The 19341-nt window shown below is 34.0% G+C and overlaps 1 non-coding gene across 1 annotated transcript; it reads left to right on the top strand.

Annotated features, from left to right (window-relative positions):
- Nucleotides 1–15485: 15485 nt before the first annotated feature.
- Nucleotides 15486–15592, top strand: LOC118889361. Its single transcript, XR_005018498.1, has one exon. It is a non-coding gene; the product is annotated as a U6 spliceosomal RNA (small nuclear RNA).
- The last annotated feature ends 3749 nt before the right edge of the window (nucleotides 15593–19341 follow it).

Genomic DNA, 19341 nt, shown 5'->3' with positions numbered 1-19341 from the left:
GAAAAGGCAAGAGTGAGAATCCTTGTCTTGCTGCTGATTTTAGAGGAGAAATTTTCAGCTTTTCACCATTAAGTATGAAGTTAGTTGTGGAGTTGCCATAATTAGCTTTTAATATGTTGAGATATGTTCCCTCTAATACCAAATTTAATGAGAGTTTTTATCATGAATGGATATTAATTTTTTCAGATTTTTTTACTGCATCTATTGAGATAATCATGTGATTTTTATCCTTCCTTTTGTTAATATGGTGTGTCACATTATTGATATGCAGATACTGAATCATCATTGCATCCTGGAATATATTCCACTTGATCATGGTGTATGATTGTTTTTAAAAAGTGTTGAATTCATTTTGCTAAAACTTTGTTGGAGATTTTTGCATCTGTATTCATCATTGGCCTGTAATTATATTCTTGTAGTGTCTTTTTCTGGTTTTGGTATTAAGGTAATGCTGGCCTGATAAAATGAATCTGGGAGTGTTATGTCCTCTTCAATTTTTTTAAAAGTTTGAGAAAGATAGATATTAGCTCTTATTTTCTTTATATGTTTTGTAGAATTCCTCTCTGAAGCCATCTGACCCTGGACTTTAGCTCTTTGTTTCATTGATTTTTTTTTTCTCTTTATTTTATTTCCTCTCAGGTCTTTATCATTTTCTTCCTTCTGCTGACTTTGGGCTTTGTTCTTTTCTCTTTTTCATTTAGATGGTAGGTTAGGTTGTTCATTTGAGATCTTTCTTGTTTCTTGAGGTAGGCCTGTATTGCTATAATCTTCCCTCTTAAAACTACTTTTGCTGTGTCTCATATATTTTGGATGTTGTGTTTTTATTTCCATTTTTCTGGAGTTATTTTCTGATTTCCTCTTTCATTTCTTCTTTCACCCATTGGTGTTTTAGTAACATGTGTTTAGTCTCCATGCATTTGTGTTTTTCCCATTTGTCTTCCTGTAATTCATTTTCTAGTTTACCATTGTGGTCAGAAAAAGTGCTTGATATAACTTCTATCCTCTTAAATTTATTGAGAATTGTTTTCTGACCTAGCATGTGATCTATCCTGGAGAATGCTCTATGTTCACCTGACAAGAATGTGTATTCTGCTCTTTTTGGATGGAATGTCCTGTAGATATCTATTAAGTGCCAGTGGTCTAATGTACCATTTAATATGACTGTTTACCTATTGATTTTCTGTCTGGATCATCTGTCCATTGATGCAAGTAGGGTTTTAAATTCCCAATTATTATTGATTTCTCCCTTTATGTCTGTTAACATTTGCTTTATATATTTAGGTGCTCCTATATTAGATGTACACATGCTAATGAATGTTATATATTCTTCTTGTATTGATCCCTTTATCAAAATATAATGTCCTTTTTTGAACTTTATTATAGACTTTGTTTTAATGTCTACTTTTTATGATATCAGTATAGCTGATATTTCATTTGCATAAAATATGTTATTTCCATCCCCTCAATTTCAGTCTATGTGTGATTTCAACTCTGAAGTGAGTCTCTTGTAAGCAGCATATAGAAAGGTCTTGTTTTTTTATTTGATTACCACCCTATGTCCTTTGAGTGGGCCATTTAGACCATTGACATTTAAAATGATTATTGATAGATATGTACTGATTTCCATTTTGTTACTTGTGTTCTGGTTGTTTCTGTAGTTCTTCTCTGTTCTTTTCTTCTTCATTTAGTTTCTTCCCTTATGGTTTGATGATTTTCTTTAGTGGTATGCTTGTGTTCCTTTCTCTCTAGTTTTTGTGTATCTATTGTTGGTTTTTGTTTTGTGCTTTCCATGGGGTTAATGTATGTTGACCTATAACTATATCTACTTATTTTAAATTGATAGTCATTTAAGTTCAAGATCTAAAAGATCTAAAATTTTACACCCCCACACACATTTTGTGTTTTTGATTCCATACTTTACATCTTAATGTATATCCCTTTAACTCTTTTTTGTAGTTATAGTTGATACTGCAATTTTGGCTTTTAATCTTCATACTAGTTTATTTAAGTGATTGACCACAGCTTTTACTATATATTTGCCTTTACTAGTAAGATCTTTCCCTTCATATAAATTCTTACTTCTTGTTGCAGCCTCTTCTTCACTTAGAGAAGACCATTTAGTAATTATTTTATAGTCAGTTTAGGTTTGATAAGTTCTTTTGGTTTTTGCTTATCTGACAAACTCTTGATCTCTCCTTTAATTCTGAATGATAACTTTGCTGGGTAGAATATCCTAGATTCTTAGTTTTTCCCTTTCAGCACTTTAAATGTATCATGCCATTCCCTTCTCTCCTGTAATGTTTCTGCAAATAAAGTGGCTGGCAACCTTATGGGAATTCTGTTGTATGCAACTCCTTTTTTTCTTTTGCTGCCTTTAGAATTCTCTCTTTTTTTTTTAACTTTTGCCATTTTAATTATGATATGCCTTGTGAGTCTCTTTGGGTTCAATAGATATCTGTATATCTGTTTCTTCTTCAGGTTTGGGTAGTTTTCAGTCATAATTTCCTCAAATACATTTTCAACCCCTTTCTCTCACTCTTCTCCTTTTGGGACCCCTAATTGTGCATGTTAGTACACCTGATGTTTTCTCAGGTGTCCCTTAAACTGTCCTCACCTAAATTTTTTAATTTATTTTTTTGTTGTTCTGATTGGGTGATTGCCATTATTTTATCTTCCAGATCACTTAAGCCTTCTTCTGTATCTCCTATTCTGCTCTTAATTCCTTCTAGTGTGTTTTTCATTTCAGTTATTTTATTCTTCAGCTTCGACTGGCTCTTTTTCATATATTCTAGTTCCTTGTGAAAATTCTCACTGTGTTCATCTATTCTTCCCTAATTCAGTTAGCATTTTTATTACTAATGCTTTGAACTCTTTTTCTGGTAAATTATTTACCTCTGTTTCATTAGTTGTTTTTTGGGTTTTTTTCTTGTTCTTGGTTGTAGATGAGTCATCCTGCCAGTCTCCAGTTTGTTTCCAGTGAGAATTGTTCCACATATAGATGTATTTTTGATGTGTTTGTGGGGGGAGGTGAGTTCAGAGTAATCCTACTCTGCCATCTTGATCTCCTCCAAGATTTTGCTTTTTTTTTTTTTTAATATAAGCATTTACTGCTATACATTACTCTCAACACTGTTTTTGCTGCATCCCATATGTTTTGGTATATTGTGTTTGCTTTTTCATTTGGCTCAAGTTTAAAAAAACTTTTTTCTTGTGTTTAACTCTTTGACTCATTAAGTTTGTTGTTTATTTTTACATATTTGTGAATATTCCAGTTTTTCTTCTGCTACTGATTTCTATTTTCATTTCACCTTGATTAAAAAAGATACTTTCTATTATTCCAGTTCTTTTCAATTTATCAAGACTTTTTCATAAATTAATATATGTATTCCAGAGCCTGTTCCATGTGCAAGTGAATAAAATATGTATTCTGCCATTGCTGGGTGGAGTCTTTTTATATGTCTTTGAGGTTCAGTTGGTCTATAGTGTTATTGAATTCCTGTATTTCTTTATTGATCTTCTGCATGGTTTTTCTATTCATTATTGAAAGTGGGGACAGGATGCCAGCAAGATAGCAGATAAGGAGATACCAACCTTCATCATGTCCAATAAAACAATAATTATACATCTATTCACAGAGGAAAATAGCTCTTAGAGATGTCAGGAGTCCACTTAAGAAACTGCAGCCACACTGTGGAGCAAAAAACCTGAGAATAACCATAGAAAAATTATACTGAGATTAGCTTTGTTTTTCCTTACATCACCCCCCCCCCCCCACACACACACACACACTGACACTGTTCAGCACCAAGAGGACATTTCCTGGTCTGACAGTTCTCCTTGCAGGGAAAGGCAGATCAGTGTGAGTGACCAGCTTCTTCAGCCTTTCAGGGCACTGCATGGAGGAATCCACTTCAGTTTTACCCCACCCAGGTCTCTGGGGATACCTGCAGAGCTGAGACATCTGGAGATAGTTAGGAACAAAGAAAGTCAGTGTCAGACACACAGTAAGAATAAACATAGTTCCCAAGTGTCCTGCTCTGCAGCAGACCACAGCAGCCTTTTCCACTGTGGACATTCCCCCAACAGCATTCACCACTATGGATCCCACAGGGTTTTCCATTACAGACCCCAGTGTCCTGTTCTTCACAGGACCCCAACAGCATTCACCACTGAGGAAAACAACAGCCAGTACAGCCACCATGGACATACTGCAGCTTTCTCCACTGAGGGCCCCACAGGTTTTTGTCTTTACAAACATCACCCTCTCAAGTGTCTCACTGCCCCCAAACCCTCCAGAGCCACCCTGGCTAGCACTGCCACAGACTGTCCAGCCCCAGGACCCACTATGGCTATCACTTACATGTTTACACCTGGCCTAGGCCCTTGCAGCTATGTTCATGCATGCTACTGACCCCACCCCCCATAGCTACACATGTACATGCCACCAGCCCTGACCTTTGCAGCTCTGCACACATAAGGCTGTCTTCCACTGCAGTGTGCATGCACAAAGCTAACCCTTGTGGCCACACATGTGCATGCCTCTGATCCAGCACCCACAGATGAGCTCATGCATGCAGCCAGCTGCAACTTCCATTGCCAGACTCCGTTGCCAAACATACAACCACAGCTGACCCCTGAAGCTATGGTGTGCACACTGCCAGCCCCAGCCTCCATAGTTGCACATGTACCCACAGCTGTCATGACCCAGGTCACTGGCCTGCACTGCCTTGTGCACATCCCTACAGCTGTGTGAGTGCATGTTGCCAGTTCCAATTCCAGTAGCTGCATATGCACCTGCAGTTGTCTCTGACCCCTGATGCTGACCCTGGTTCTCACCACTATGAGTGTGACTGCAACCAGTCCCTGTGGCCACACATGTGCCTACAGCTGGCCTTCACAGCTACTCAAGTGCACACTACTGGTCCCAGCTATGACTGAAAATTTTACTGGTTCCTTGCACTGGACCTGGAAGCACTGCTGAAGACTTCAACAGCTGTTGCAATTGCAGATCCCTTACATTATGTAATCATGCAGACCCTAACTACTTAAGCCCACAAGAAACTATGACTCCCAGATCCAGAGCCACTACACAAACTGCACTTGATAACCTGTGCCACTAGACCCAGGGCCACAGCATGCTAATATTTATCCCTACAAATAAGTGAGAATCTGTCCTTACTAAAGCCAGTCTATAAGTCTGGAAGAGGAAATGGCTTCTTTAAATGTGGAGACACCTATGCAAGCTTACAGAACTCATGAAGCTTCAAAGAAACATGACATCACCAAAGAAACACAATAAACTTCCAGTAATCAACCTCAAAGAAATGGAGATCCACTAATTAGTGAAAAATAATTCAAAATAATGGTTCTAAAGAAGCTCAGTGAGTCCAGGAAAACACAGAAAAACACTTTGATGAAACCAGGAAAATATTAAAAGAAGAAAATGACAAGTTCAATATGGATATAGAAAACGTTCAAAAGAACCAAATAGAAATTTTAAAGCTGAAGGAAACAATGATTGAATTACAAATGCAGAAAGAGCTTCAACAGCAGACTTGATGAATCAAAAGAAGGAATAAGAAAACTTGAAGATAGGTCATTTGAAATTGTCCAAGGGATAAAAAAGGTAAAAAGAATGAATTGGAATGAAAAAAGCCTATAGAATTTATAAGAAGCCATAAAGAAAGCCTACAATTGCATTATAGGAGTCCAAGAAGGAGAAGAGTGAGAGAAAGGAAGCAGAAAGTTTATTTAAAGAAAAAATGGGGGCTTCCCTGGTGGCGCAGTGGTTGAGAGTCTGCCTGCCAATGCAGGTGACACGGGTTCGAGCCCTGGCCTGGGAGGATCCCACATGCCGCGGAGCAACTGGGCCCGTGAGCCACAATTGCTGGGCCTGCGCGTCTGGAGCCTGTGCTCCGCAACAAGAGAGGCTGCGATGGTGGGAGGCCTGCGCACCGCGATGGGGAGTGGTCCCCACTTGCCGCGGCTGGAGAGGGCCCTCGCGCGGAGGCGAGGACTCAACACAGTCATAGATAAATAAATAAATAAATAAAAGAATGTGAATTTAAAAAAAAAAAAAAAAAAAAAAAAAAATGGTTCAAAACTTCCTGAATATGTGAAGAGACTTGAATATCCAGGTATATGAAACTCAAAGGTCCTCAATGAGTTCCAACCCAAAGAAAACTTCACCAAGACATTATAATCAAACTGTCAAAAATCAAAAGCAAAAAATGATTTTAAAGGCAGCAAGAGAAAAGAGTTGTCACATGCAAGGGACAACCACCCTACCACTGGCCATAAGGCTATCCATAGATTTTTCAGCAGAAACTTTGTAGGCTAGGAGAGAGCGGAATAATACATTCAAAGTGTGAAATGAAAAGAACTGCACAACAGAAATATTTTATATATTCCAGTAAATCTGTCTTTCAGAATTGAAGGAGAAATAGAAACATTTCCAAACAAACAAAAGCTGAAGAAGTTCATCACCATTAGACCTGCCTTACAAGAAATGTTAAAGGGAGCTCAAGTTGAAATGAAAAGATGCTAATTAGTAACATGAAAATATATGAAAATAAAAAAAACTCACTCATAAATGTAAATATATGGTCAAATTCAGACTACTCCAATATTGTAATAGTATGTAAATCACTTATAACTCAAGTAAAAATATAAAAGAGAAAAGTATCTTAAGAAACCTATAACTACAATAATTTGTTAATGGATATACAATCAGAAAATGTAAATTGTAATATCAAAAACATGAAATGTGGGTGGGGGGATTAAAACTGTCGAGACATTATGCAACCAAAATTAAGTGGTTATCAGCTAAAAATAGACTGTTATAACCATAAGATGTTTTATTTAAGCCTCATGGTAACCATAAACAAATTATAGCAATAAATGCATCAATAATCCAATTCTCCAGTCAAAACACAGAATGGCTGAATATATTTTAAAAAACAACAACAACTATATGCTGTCTACAAAAGACTCACTTCAGCTTTAATGACACAGAATGAATGAAAGTGAAGGGATAAAAAAAGTTGTTCCATGCAACTGGAAACCAAAAGGGAACTGGGTAGGTATACTTATATCAGACAAACTAGACATTAAGTCAAAGCTATAGCAGGACACATAGAATGTTATTACATAATAATAAAATGGTCAATTTATCAAGAATAAATAATAACTGTAAATATACATGAACCCAAAATCAGAGCACCTAAATATATAAAGCAGTATTAACATATCTGAAGGGAGAAATAGAGAGCAATACAATAATATATGGGACTACAATACCCCATTTTCAACAATTGATAGATCATCCAGAATAAAATCAAAAAGAAAACATTGGACTTGAACTATTCCATAGACCTAATGGACCTAACAGACATATACAGAAGATTCCACCCAGTAGCATAAGAAAACACATTTTTTCCGGTGAACATAGAATATTCTCCAGAACAGATCATATGACAGTTCACAAAAAAGTCTTAGCAAATTTAAGAAGATTGAAATTATCTCAAGCATCTATTCCAACTACAATGGTATGTAACTAGAAATCAATAACAGGAGAAAAATAGAAGATTCATAAATACATGGAGCTCAAAAAACATGCTTCTGAACAACCAATGGGTCAAAGAAGAAACAAAAAGGAAATTCAAAAAAACATCTTGAAGAGTTTTTATCATAAATGGATGTTGAATTTTGCCAAAAGCTTTTTCTGCATCTATTGAGATGATCATATGGTTATTTCTCAATTTGTTAATGTGGTGTATGACATTGATTGATGTGTGGATATTGGAAAATCCCTGGAATAAATCTCATTTGACTGTAGTGTATAATCCTTTTAATGTATTGTTGGATTCGATTTGCTAGTATTGTTGAGGATTTTTGCATCTATGTTCATCAGTGATATTGGCCTATAATTTTCTTTTTTGTGATATCTTTGTCTGGTTTTGGTATCAGGGTGATGGTAGACTCAGAATAAGTTTGGCAGTGTTCCTTCCTCGGCAATTTTTGGTAATATTTTCAGAAGGATAGTTGTTTACCCTTCTCTAAATGCTTGACAGAAATCACCTGAGAAGCCATCTGGTCTTGGACTTTTGTTTGTTGAGAAATTTTAAATTACTGATCCAGTTTCAGTACTGGTTATTGGTCTATTCAAATTTTCTATTTATTCCTGGTTCAGTCTTGGGAGATTGTAACTTTCTAAGAGTTCGTCCATTTCTTCCAGGTTGTCCATTTTACTGCCATATGATTTCTCATAGTAGTTCCTTATGGCACTTTGTATATCTGTCGTGTCAATTGTAACTTCTCCTTTTTTATTTATAATTTTACTGACCTGGGCCCTCACTCTTTTTTTTTTCTTGATGAATCTGGCTAAAGGTTTATTAATTTAATTTATCTTTTCAAAGAACCAGCTTTTAGTTTCATTGATTTTTTTTCTGTTGTTTTCTTCATCTCTACTTCATTTATTTCTGCTCCAATATTTATGATAAAAACTCTTCAGAAAGTGGGTATAGAGGGAACATACCTCAACGTAATAAAGGCACAGCTAACATCATACTCAATGGTGAAAAGCTGAAAGGATTTCCTCTGAGATCAGGAACAAGACAAGGACGCCCACTCTCACCACTTTTATTCAACATAGTTTTGGAAGTCCCAGCCATAGCAATCAGAGAAGAAAACGAAATAAAAGGAATCCAAATTTGAAAAGAAGAAGTAAAACTGGCACTGTTTGCAGATGGCATGATGCTACAGATAGGAAATCCTAAAGTTGCTACCAGGAAACTACTAGAACTCATCAATGAATTTGTTAAAGTTGCAGGATACAAAATTAATATACAGAAATCTGTTACATTTCTATACACTACCAATGAAATATCAGAAAAAGAAATTAAGAAAACAATTCCATTTACCATCACATCAAAAAGAATGAAATACCTAGGAATAAACCTACCTAAGGAGGCAAAAGACATGTGCTCTGAAAATTATAAGATGCTGGTGAAAGAAATTGAAGACAACACAAACAGTTGTAAAGATATACTATGTTCTTATATTGGAAGAATCAATATTAATAAAATGAACATACTACCCAAGGCAATCTACAGATTCAATGCAATCCCTATCAAATTACCAATGGCATTTTTCACAAAACTAGAACAAAAAATTCTAAAATTTGTTTGGAAACACAAAAGACCCTGAATAGCCGAAATAATCTTGAGGAAGAAGAACAGAGCTGGAGGAATCAGACTCCCTGACTTCAGACTATACTTCAAAGCTACATTAATCAAAACATTATGGCAGTTGCACAATAACAGACATATAGGTCAACAGAACAAGATAGAAACCCCAGAAATAAACCCACACATTTATGGTAAATTAATCTATGACAAAGGAGGCAAGAATATACCGTGAAGAAAACACAGTCTCTTCAGTAAGTGGTGCTGGGAATACTGGACTGCTACATGTGAAAGAATGAAATTAGAACATTCCCCAACACCACATACAAAAATAAAGTCAAATGGATTAAAGACCTCAAAGTAAGACCAGATACTATAAAACTCCTAGAGGAAAATATAAGCAGAACACTCTTTGACATAAATTGCATAAATATTTTTTTGAATCTGTCTCCTAGAGTAATGGAAATAAAAACAAAAATAACAAATGGGACATAATTAGATCTAAAAGCTTTTGCACAGCAGAGGAAACCATAAACAAAATGAAAAGACAACCTACTGACTGTGAGAAAATATTTGCAAATGATGCTACTGACAAGGGATTAATTTCTAAAATATACAAACTGCTCATATGGCTTAATATCAAACAAATCAAATGACCCAATCAAAAAATGGCCAGAAGATCTAAATAAACATTTCTCCAAAGAATACATACAAATGGCACTTAAAAAGATGCTCAATATTGCTAATTATTAGAGAACTGCAAATCAAAATTACCATGAGATATCACTTCACACCAGTCAGAATGGCCATCATTAAAAATTCTACAAATAATAAATGCTGGGGAGGGTGTGGAGAGTAAGGAGCCCTCCTACACTGTTGCTAAATTGGTGCAGCCACTGTGGAGAACAATATGGAGGTTTCTTAAAAAACTAAGAATAGAGTTAGTATACGATCCTTCAGTCCCACTCCTGGGCATATATCAGGAGAAAACTCTAATTCAAAAAAATACACACACCCCAATTTTCATAGTACCACTGTGTACAATAGCCATGGAAGCAACATAAATGTCCATTAACAGATGAATTGATAAAGAAGATGTGGTATATATATTTACAATGGATTATTACTCAGTCATAAAAGAGAATGAAATAATGCCATTTGCAGCAACTTGGATGGACCTAGAGATTATCATATTAAGTGAAGTAAGTCACACAAATATCATATTATATCATTTATATGTGGAATCTAAAAAAATGACGCAAATGAAGTTATTTACAGAACAGAAATAGACTCAGAGTCATAGAAAACAAACTCATGGTTACCAAAGGGGATAGTGGCAAGGGAGAGATAAATTGGGAGTTTGGGATTAACATATGCACACTACTACATGTAAAATAGGTGGGCAAAAAGCACCTACTGTATAGCACAGGGAACTATATTTACTATCTTGTAATAACCTATAATGGAACATAATATGAAAAAGATATATATATATATATATATATATATATATATATATATCTGAATCACTACTTTGCTGTACACCTGAAACTAACACAACATTGTAAATTATACTTTAAAAGGGTTAGCAAAAATTAAAACAAAGAAAAATTCTTGAGGCAAAAAAATGTAAGCACAAGAGAGGAAAACTTATGAGATGCAGTTCTAAGTGGGAAAATTATATTTATAAATGCCTACATTAAGAAAATAATAAATATTTAAATTAAACAATCCAACTATAATCCCCAACAAACTTGAAGAAGAAAAACAAATTAGGCTCAATGTTAGTAGAGGAAAGGAAATAATAAAGATTAGAGCAGAAATAAAATGAAATATAGACTAGGAAATTAATAGAAAATGTGAAAGGAATAAAGATGGCTTTTTTTAAAAGATAAACCCAATTGACAAATCTTTAATTATATTAAGAAAAAAAGAGAGAACTCAAATAAATAAAATCAGAAATAAAAGAGAGGGCATTATAACTGATCCCACAGGACTACAAAGAATCCTAAGAGACTACCAAAATATTTAAAGAAGATCTAACATCAATTCTTCTCAAACTCTGACAAAATCATTTTATGAGGGCAGCATTTCTCTGATACCAAAGCCAGACAATAACACTACATGAAAAGAAATTTACAAGTCAATATCCCTTATAAACATAGATGCAAAATTCCTCAACAAAATATTAGAAAACCAAATTCAATAGCACATTAAAAGGATCATATGCCATGATCAAGTGGATACATCCTTGAGATGTAAGAATTGTTCAATATGCAAAATCAATAAATGTGATACACCATGTTAACAAAATAGAGTATAAAAATTATATGGTCATCTCAATAGATCCAAAAAAGGTTTTTTGACAAAATTCAACATTCATTCATGTTAAAATCTGTCAACAGTGGATAAAGAAGAAATGTACTTCAACATAATAAATGCAGTCTATATCAAACCCACAGCTAACATCATACTCAATAGAGAAAAACTGAAATCTTTTCTTCTAAGAAACAAAACAAGTGTACCCACTCTACTTCTATTCATCATAGTACCGGTAGCCCTAAAAATCATCTAGTCAAGAAAAATGCATGAAAGGTATCCAAATTGGAAAAGAAGAAGCAAAATCGTCTTTATTTCCAAATGACATAAATTTACATATAGAAAACCTTCCATCAAAAACTGTTAAAACTAGTAAATGAATTCAATAAAGTTACAGGATACAAAATCAATTTACACTATCATTTCCATTTCTATAAACTAACAATAAACTATCTGAAAAAGTAAATAAGAAAACAATCCCATTTACAATACCATCAAAAAGAATAAAACGAATAACTCAATTCTTTTTATGGCTGAGTAATATTCCATTGTATATATGTACCACATCTTCTTTATCCATTCATTTGTCGATGGACACTTAGGTTGCTTCCATGTCCTGGCTATTGTAGATAGAGCTGCAATGAACATTGTGGTACATGACTCTTTTTGAATTATGGTTTTCTCAGGGTATATGCTCAGTAGTGGGATTGCTGGGTCATATGGTAGTTCTATTTTTAGTTTTTTTAAGGAACCTCCATACTGTTCTCCATAGTGGCTGTATCAATTTACATTCCCACCAACAGTGTATTGTAGTGAGGTGGATGGACCTAGAGTCTGTCATACAGAGTGAAGTAAGTCAGAAAGAGAAAAACAAGTACCGTATGCTAACACATATATATGGAATCTAAAACAAATTAAAAATAAAAATAAAAATGGTCATGAACAACCTAGGGGCAAGATGGGAATAAAGATGCAGACCTACTAGAGAATGGACTTGAGGACACAGAGAGGGGGAAAGGTAAGCTGGGACAAAGTGAGAGAGTAGTAGTGTATATATGGACATATATACACTACCAAATGTAAAATAGATAACTAGTGGGAAGCAGTCGCATAGCACAGGGAGATCAGCTCCGTGCTTTGTGACCAGCTATAGGGATGGGATAGGGAGGGTGGGAGGGAGGCAGACGCGAGAGGGAGGAGATATGGTGATATATGTATGTGTATGGCTGATTCACTTTGTTGTAAAGCAGAAACTAACACACCATTGTAAGGCAATTATACTCCAATAAAAATGTTAAAAAAAAAGAATAAAACAAGAACAAGCTTGACAAAGGAGATGAAAGATCTGTACACTGAAAACTATAAAATATTGATGAAAGAAATTGAAGGAGACACAAATAAATGGAAAGATATACCATGTTCATGGGTTGGGTGAATTATTATTTTTAAAATATCAACTCTACCAAAAGTGATCTACAGACTCAATACAGTCCCTGTCAAATTTCAATGGCATTTTTCACAGAAATAGAAAAAAAAAACTTAAAATTCATATGGGACCACAGAAGACCTCGAATAGCTAAAGCAACTTTGGGCAAGAGCAAAGCTGGAAGCATCACACTTCATGATTTCAAATTGTATTACAAAGCTAGAGTAATCCAAACATTATGGTACTGGCATAAAAACAAACACATAGATCAATGGAATGGGATAAGGATCCCAGAAAGAATCCCACATATATATGGTCAATTAATTTTCAACAAGGGTGTCAATAATTCACAAGGGAGAAAGGGTAGGCTCTTTAATAAATTGCATTGGGAAAACTGGATATCCACATGCCAAAGAGTGAATCTGGACCTTTATCTTACATCATGCACAATAATCAACTCAAAAATGGATTAAAGACTTAAACATAATACATGAAACCATGAAACTCCTAGAAGGAAACAGAGGAAAAGCTCTTTGACATTGATCTTTGCAATGTTATTTTTTTTCTCTTGATTTGACAGCAAAACACAGGCAATAAAAGATAAAATAAACTAGTAGGACTACACCAATCCAAAAAAGCTCTGGATAGCAAAGGAAACAATAAAAAAACTGAAAAGACAACTATGGATAGACGTAAATATTTGCAAATCATATATCTGATAAGGGATGAATATTAAAATTTGACAAGTAACTCACACCACTCATTGGCAAAAAAAAAAAACAAAACACATACAATTCAGTTAAAAATTGGAGAGAAGAACTGAATCAACATTTTTCCAAAGAAGACATACAAATGGCCAGCATGTGCATGAAAAGATGGTCAAAATCACTAATCATTAAGGAAATGCAAATCAAAATCACAATGAGTTTGTCACTTCACATCTGTTAGGTTAGCTGTTATAAAATGTCAAAAGATAACTATTGTTGGAAATAATGTGGAGAAAAGAGAACCATTGTACACTGTTGGTGGGAATGTAAATTGTACAGGCATTATGGAAAACAATAGGAGATTCCTTAAAAAATTAAAACTGGAAATATAATATGGTCTAGTAATTCCCACTTCTGGTTGTATATTCAAAGGAAATAAAATCTATGTCTCAAAGAGATATCTGAACTACTTGCACTCATTGCAGTATTGTTCATAGTAGTCAAGATATGGAAACAGCCTAAGTGCCCATTGACAGATGAATGGCTAAAGGAAATATGATACAGGCACATACACACACACACACACACACACACACACAAACTGGTATACTTCTCAGCCTTTATAAAGAAGGAAATTCTGCCATTTGTGACAACATGGAAGAACCTGGTGGACAGTATGCTAAGTGATAAGCCAGAAACAGAAATACAAATATCTCATGAATCTCATTTATAAGTGGAATCAAAAAAAAAAAAAAGTCAAACTCATAGTAACAGATAGTAGAATTGTGGTTACCAAATGTTGAGGAGTGGGGGAAAAAAGAAGCTATTGATCAAAGGGTGCAAACTTTCAGTTATAAGATGAATAAGTTCTGGAGATATAATATACATTATAGTGACTATAGTTTATAATAACGTTGAATACTTGAAATTTGCTAAGAGAATAGATCTCAAAAGTTCTCACCACACACACAAAAAATATATATAGTAAACATATGAGATGATGGATATGTTAATTAGCTTAATTGTGGTAATCTTTTCACAATGTATACATATTTAAAAATATCACCTTTTACTCCTTACATACACTCAATTTTTATTTGTCAATAATACCTTAATATAGCTGTTTTTTAAAAACTTTTAAAAAACAAAGTGGAGTATTGAAGTCTCTTATTGTTGTAGAGCTCTCTATTTCTTCCTTCAATTCTGTCAATGCTTGCTTCATACATTTAGGACCCGTGATGTTTTGTTCCTTCATCCTTTTTGTTAGAAAGCATGTGGTTTGGTTATTTCTGTAGATTGGAACTGATTTTAGTTTTGTTACAAATAGAAATCAATGTAAAAAGGAAAATGTATTGTTTATATAGATTTTATGTTGCAGTAAATGATTATGCATTCACTACATAAATTCAGTGAGGCATTTATCATGTGGAACCATATAAAAAGGTTCTTGTAAAACATAATTGAATCTATCTTTACCTCTGAATTTACAAAGAGTACAGCGACATTATTCAAAGGTATCTTTCTTTCACTGGCACTGTAAAAGTTGAAGAAAGTGTGTTTAACTCCAATAATTAACTCCTTATCCCAGGGACATCTGCTAAGCTTTATGGAAATGTAGAGACAGGGGAGCAATAAATTTCCCCACTCCTAGCCCCTAAAAATGGATAGCTATAATCCCAATCACTGCTCTACCAATAAGGTTTCTTAAAATATCTTATAAAATACAAGAGGTTTTCTTTCTTCTTTTCTACATGTCATGCATCAAATTCATCCAAAAAACTCATCAAGTTACCTAGGTATAAATAAAAGGAGGCAGAAATAAGCTTTACTTCATTCTATTTAAAATCAGTGCTTGCTTCGGCAGCACATATACTAAAATTGGAATGATACAGAGAAGATTAGCATGACCCCTGTGCAAGGATGACATGTAAATTCATGAAGCGTTCCATATTTTTAAACGCTGGAGAAGGTGTGGAGAAAAGGGAACCCTCTTGCACTGTTGGTGGGTATGTAAATTGATACAGCCACTATGGAGAACAGTATGGAGGTTCCTTAAAAAACTAAAAATAGAACTAGCATATGGCCCAGCAATCTCACTACTGAGCATATACCCTGATAAAACCATAATTCAAAAAGAGTCATGTACCACAATGTTCATTTCAGCTCTATTTACAATAGCCAGGACATGGAAGCAACCTAAGTGTCCATCAACAGATGAATGGATAAAGAAGATGTGGCACATATATACAATGGAATATTACTTAGACATAAAAAGAAACGAAATTGAGTTATTTGTAGTGAGGTGGTTGGACCTAGATTCTGTCTAGGTGCAGAGTGAAGTAAGTCAGAAAGAGAAAAACAAATACCGTATGCTAACACATATATATGAAATTAAAAAAAAATGGTTCTGAAGAACATAGGGGCAGGACAGGAATAAAGATGCAGACGTAGAGAATGGACTTGAGGACACGGGGAGTGGGAAGGGTAAGCTGGGACGAAGTGCGAGAGTGACATGGACATATATACACTACCAAATGTAAAATAGATAGCTAGTGGGAAGCAGCCACATAGCACAGGGAAATCAACTCGGTGCTTTGTGACCACCTGGAGGGGTGGGATAGGGAGGGTGGGAGGGAGATGCAAGAGGGAGGAGATATGGGAATATATGTATATGTATAGCTGATTCACTTTGTTATAAAGCAAAAACTAACACAGCATTGTAAAGTAATTATACTCCAATAAAGATGTTAAAAATAAAATAAAATAAAAGTGTTATAAGGCTTCTCGTATTTAGTACCATATTGGTAGCATTAATAAAATATATAAATCTATATCAAGGTTGTACAGTTTGTTCCATATCCAATTCCTATTTCTGGAGTCAAAGAAGGATCAGTCCTATTGACAGCTTTTTTTTGTTCTTAGATTTACTTGGTAAGTAGGACTCTTACAATCTATATTTGCATTGGTGTTTTCACACTAGATAATTTAAAAACTCACTATGTGAAACATTCCTCTTTTCTTTTAAATTAATGGATATTAAAAATTGCATGGAGATTGAGTCTACATATTCTTAGGAAAAAATGTTTCTAAAAATAATTTTAAATAACAGGGATTTAATTTTAGTTCTGTGACCTGTATTTAGTTTTGATAATTTTGTAACTTATCGTTCCTAAATGATAAGACTTGTAAGCCTTTTATATTTCAATAGCATAATTTGTAACAAATCTAAATTATTGAAGAATCACTGTGTTTTTAAAATCAGAATTGGCATATTTGCCCACAGAGCAGTGTTCAAAAAGGTCATCAGAAGATAAATATTCTCTGCTAGAATATCATATGAGAAAATGATATAGAAGAGTTTTAATTGAAGTCCTAAGATATTATACGAGGTATAATCAAACATCAAGAAGAACTTGTTGATTGACTCAGACATTGATGAAATTATTATCCTGGTTCTAACCATAGAAAGAAGGAAAGGGAAGGCATTCAGGAAAGATTTAACTTTAACAGTAGAGACTGAAAAATCTTACAATACTTGCAACTTTAAGAATCAGTGTTTTTAATGATTTCTAAAATCTGGCAAGATTGAGAAATGCTCTCTTAGCAAAGTGAGCATTGCACTACAGAAAGAGCATGAGGCTTTGAAGTCTGGCAGACATGGGTTTCAGTCCTAGATCTATTATTCAGTAGCTAGATGACTGGGAAAATTATTTGAACTCTCTAATCCTCAATGTCCATATCTTTAAAATAAGACACATTGCACAAGAAATCTGTGTGTGTGTATGTGTGAATATTAAATGGATGATTATACCAAAAATGTCTTAGCACATTTAAGAGTTTCAAGAAACACTAATCTCATTAACCCTATACTTTATTTTTAAAATATATATTAACGTTATTAATGATATCATAGTGTTTGTGCATTTTAATATAAAGAAATATCTTCATATTTTCCATCTGCTTTTTCAGAAGTGAAAATTTCATTGATCAGCTCATTCATCTATGTTCCAAGTAATGGGGATGTGAGTGAACAAGCTGCAGACCTTATCCTCAGGCAACAATTTGGTAACAATACAAACAATAAAATTAAAAAAATAAAATACAGTGTGAGAGGTGATATAATACACTGGAACGGGTTACAGAAACAGAGGAAGGAGAAACACAAAGAAAAAATCAGCAAAAAAGGGAGGAAGTAGGAATAGAAATTTAAAAAAATACTTTAATGATAAGTCATAATTGAGAGAAAAAAGAGAACAAAAAATTTTAGGGAGTTTATAGACATTTTATTCGCAGTATAATACTGCTTTCTAAGGGCATGGACATTGATCAGTAGGCTTATGTTATTGGAATACCCAGATGAAAGTGACATATGAAATAATTTGTTTGGATACATATAATGGAAAACACCTGAAAAATTATCTACTCAATAAATACGTGTGAAGCCCTCACAATGTAAATATCAAGTATTCCAATGATTTAATATCCTTTTATTTTTAATTCATGCAACTTTGTGTCATATAACACATAAAATATGTTTCCAGGTGAGAATTACAGGAGTATACAGAGATTTTTTTATTCTGTGAATAATTTTATTAAAAAACATTTAAATGCCATTACTTAAATTGTACCCTTGTAGGGTATTTTCACTTTTATTTCATTGATTATCCAGTGCCCCCTTTTCAGGCAAATCAATCTTATTCCTTTTTAATAAGAGTACAATTTCCAGCTAAGCTGGCTGAGAACTATTCTGTCTTCAAAATTAGTGTTGTCTTATTTTCCTTTTCAAGATCTTTTATGTCAATTGTCACCAAAAGTAGAACGTACTTTATTTTTAATTATTCTTTCATTCTACCCCTCCCTATGGTCCCTCAAAGTAAGCTTGGAACTTAGTTGAAAAACTCCACTTAAATTGGTTACATTTTCTCAGCAGCATCACATACTACAGAGAACCTCTTTTAGTCCACAAATGTTGAGGCAGCACAAGACATTAGCTGTCAAAGTAACTCTCCATAACCACCTGCTATTTGCATGCAAAACATGCCTCCCTGTTGAGACCACAAAAGTAAATGCATTTTTTAGGAAGAAAGTACTGGTTTAAGCAATGACAGAACTTTTCTTTCTTTTCTTCTCACAAATTACTAAATTTATCTTTATGTGACAAAAATAGCAGGGAATTCCAAAAGATGTATAATAATTAGTAAGAAAACATTTTTGCAAAAAAAAATATTTTTAAAAAGTCTCAGCCTTTATCACAATAAAAAACTTGAAACAAAAATATAGTTGTTTAAAACAATAGTTATTTGTTTAGCATAATACCTTTTATGGAATAGGAAGAGTTTATACTAGATATGTTGAAGCTATTACTTTAATTACGTAGTATGGAAACCCTTTCATTACCACAATTTAAATATTAAGTTATTTTCATTATAATCTGGAAAAACCTGCATAATAGATTCTCACACTAGCTCAGGATATACTATTCAGTATGTCCTTAACACATGACTAGACAAACTATTGTTAATAAACATATTCATACTATTTTAACGATGTTCCACTGCAATGAACTGAAACTTAAGAAGTTGATCTGAAATCATTGTCTCAACTAACTTGTTATATGTGAATTTTTAAAAACAATTAAGACTACAATTAAAAACTGTTCTCTAATTTATTGTTGAAATGAGACTGTCCAGTCATAGTCTACTGC

This window comes from Balaenoptera musculus, chromosome X (genome assembly GCF_009873245.2).
Source record: "Balaenoptera musculus isolate JJ_BM4_2016_0621 chromosome X, mBalMus1.pri.v3, whole genome shotgun sequence".
In the NCBI taxonomy this organism is placed as follows: Eukaryota; Metazoa; Chordata; class Mammalia; order Artiodactyla; family Balaenopteridae; genus Balaenoptera; species Balaenoptera musculus.
The sequence above is the reverse complement of the archived record's forward strand: the minus strand, read 5'-3'. Positions and strand labels throughout refer to the sequence as shown.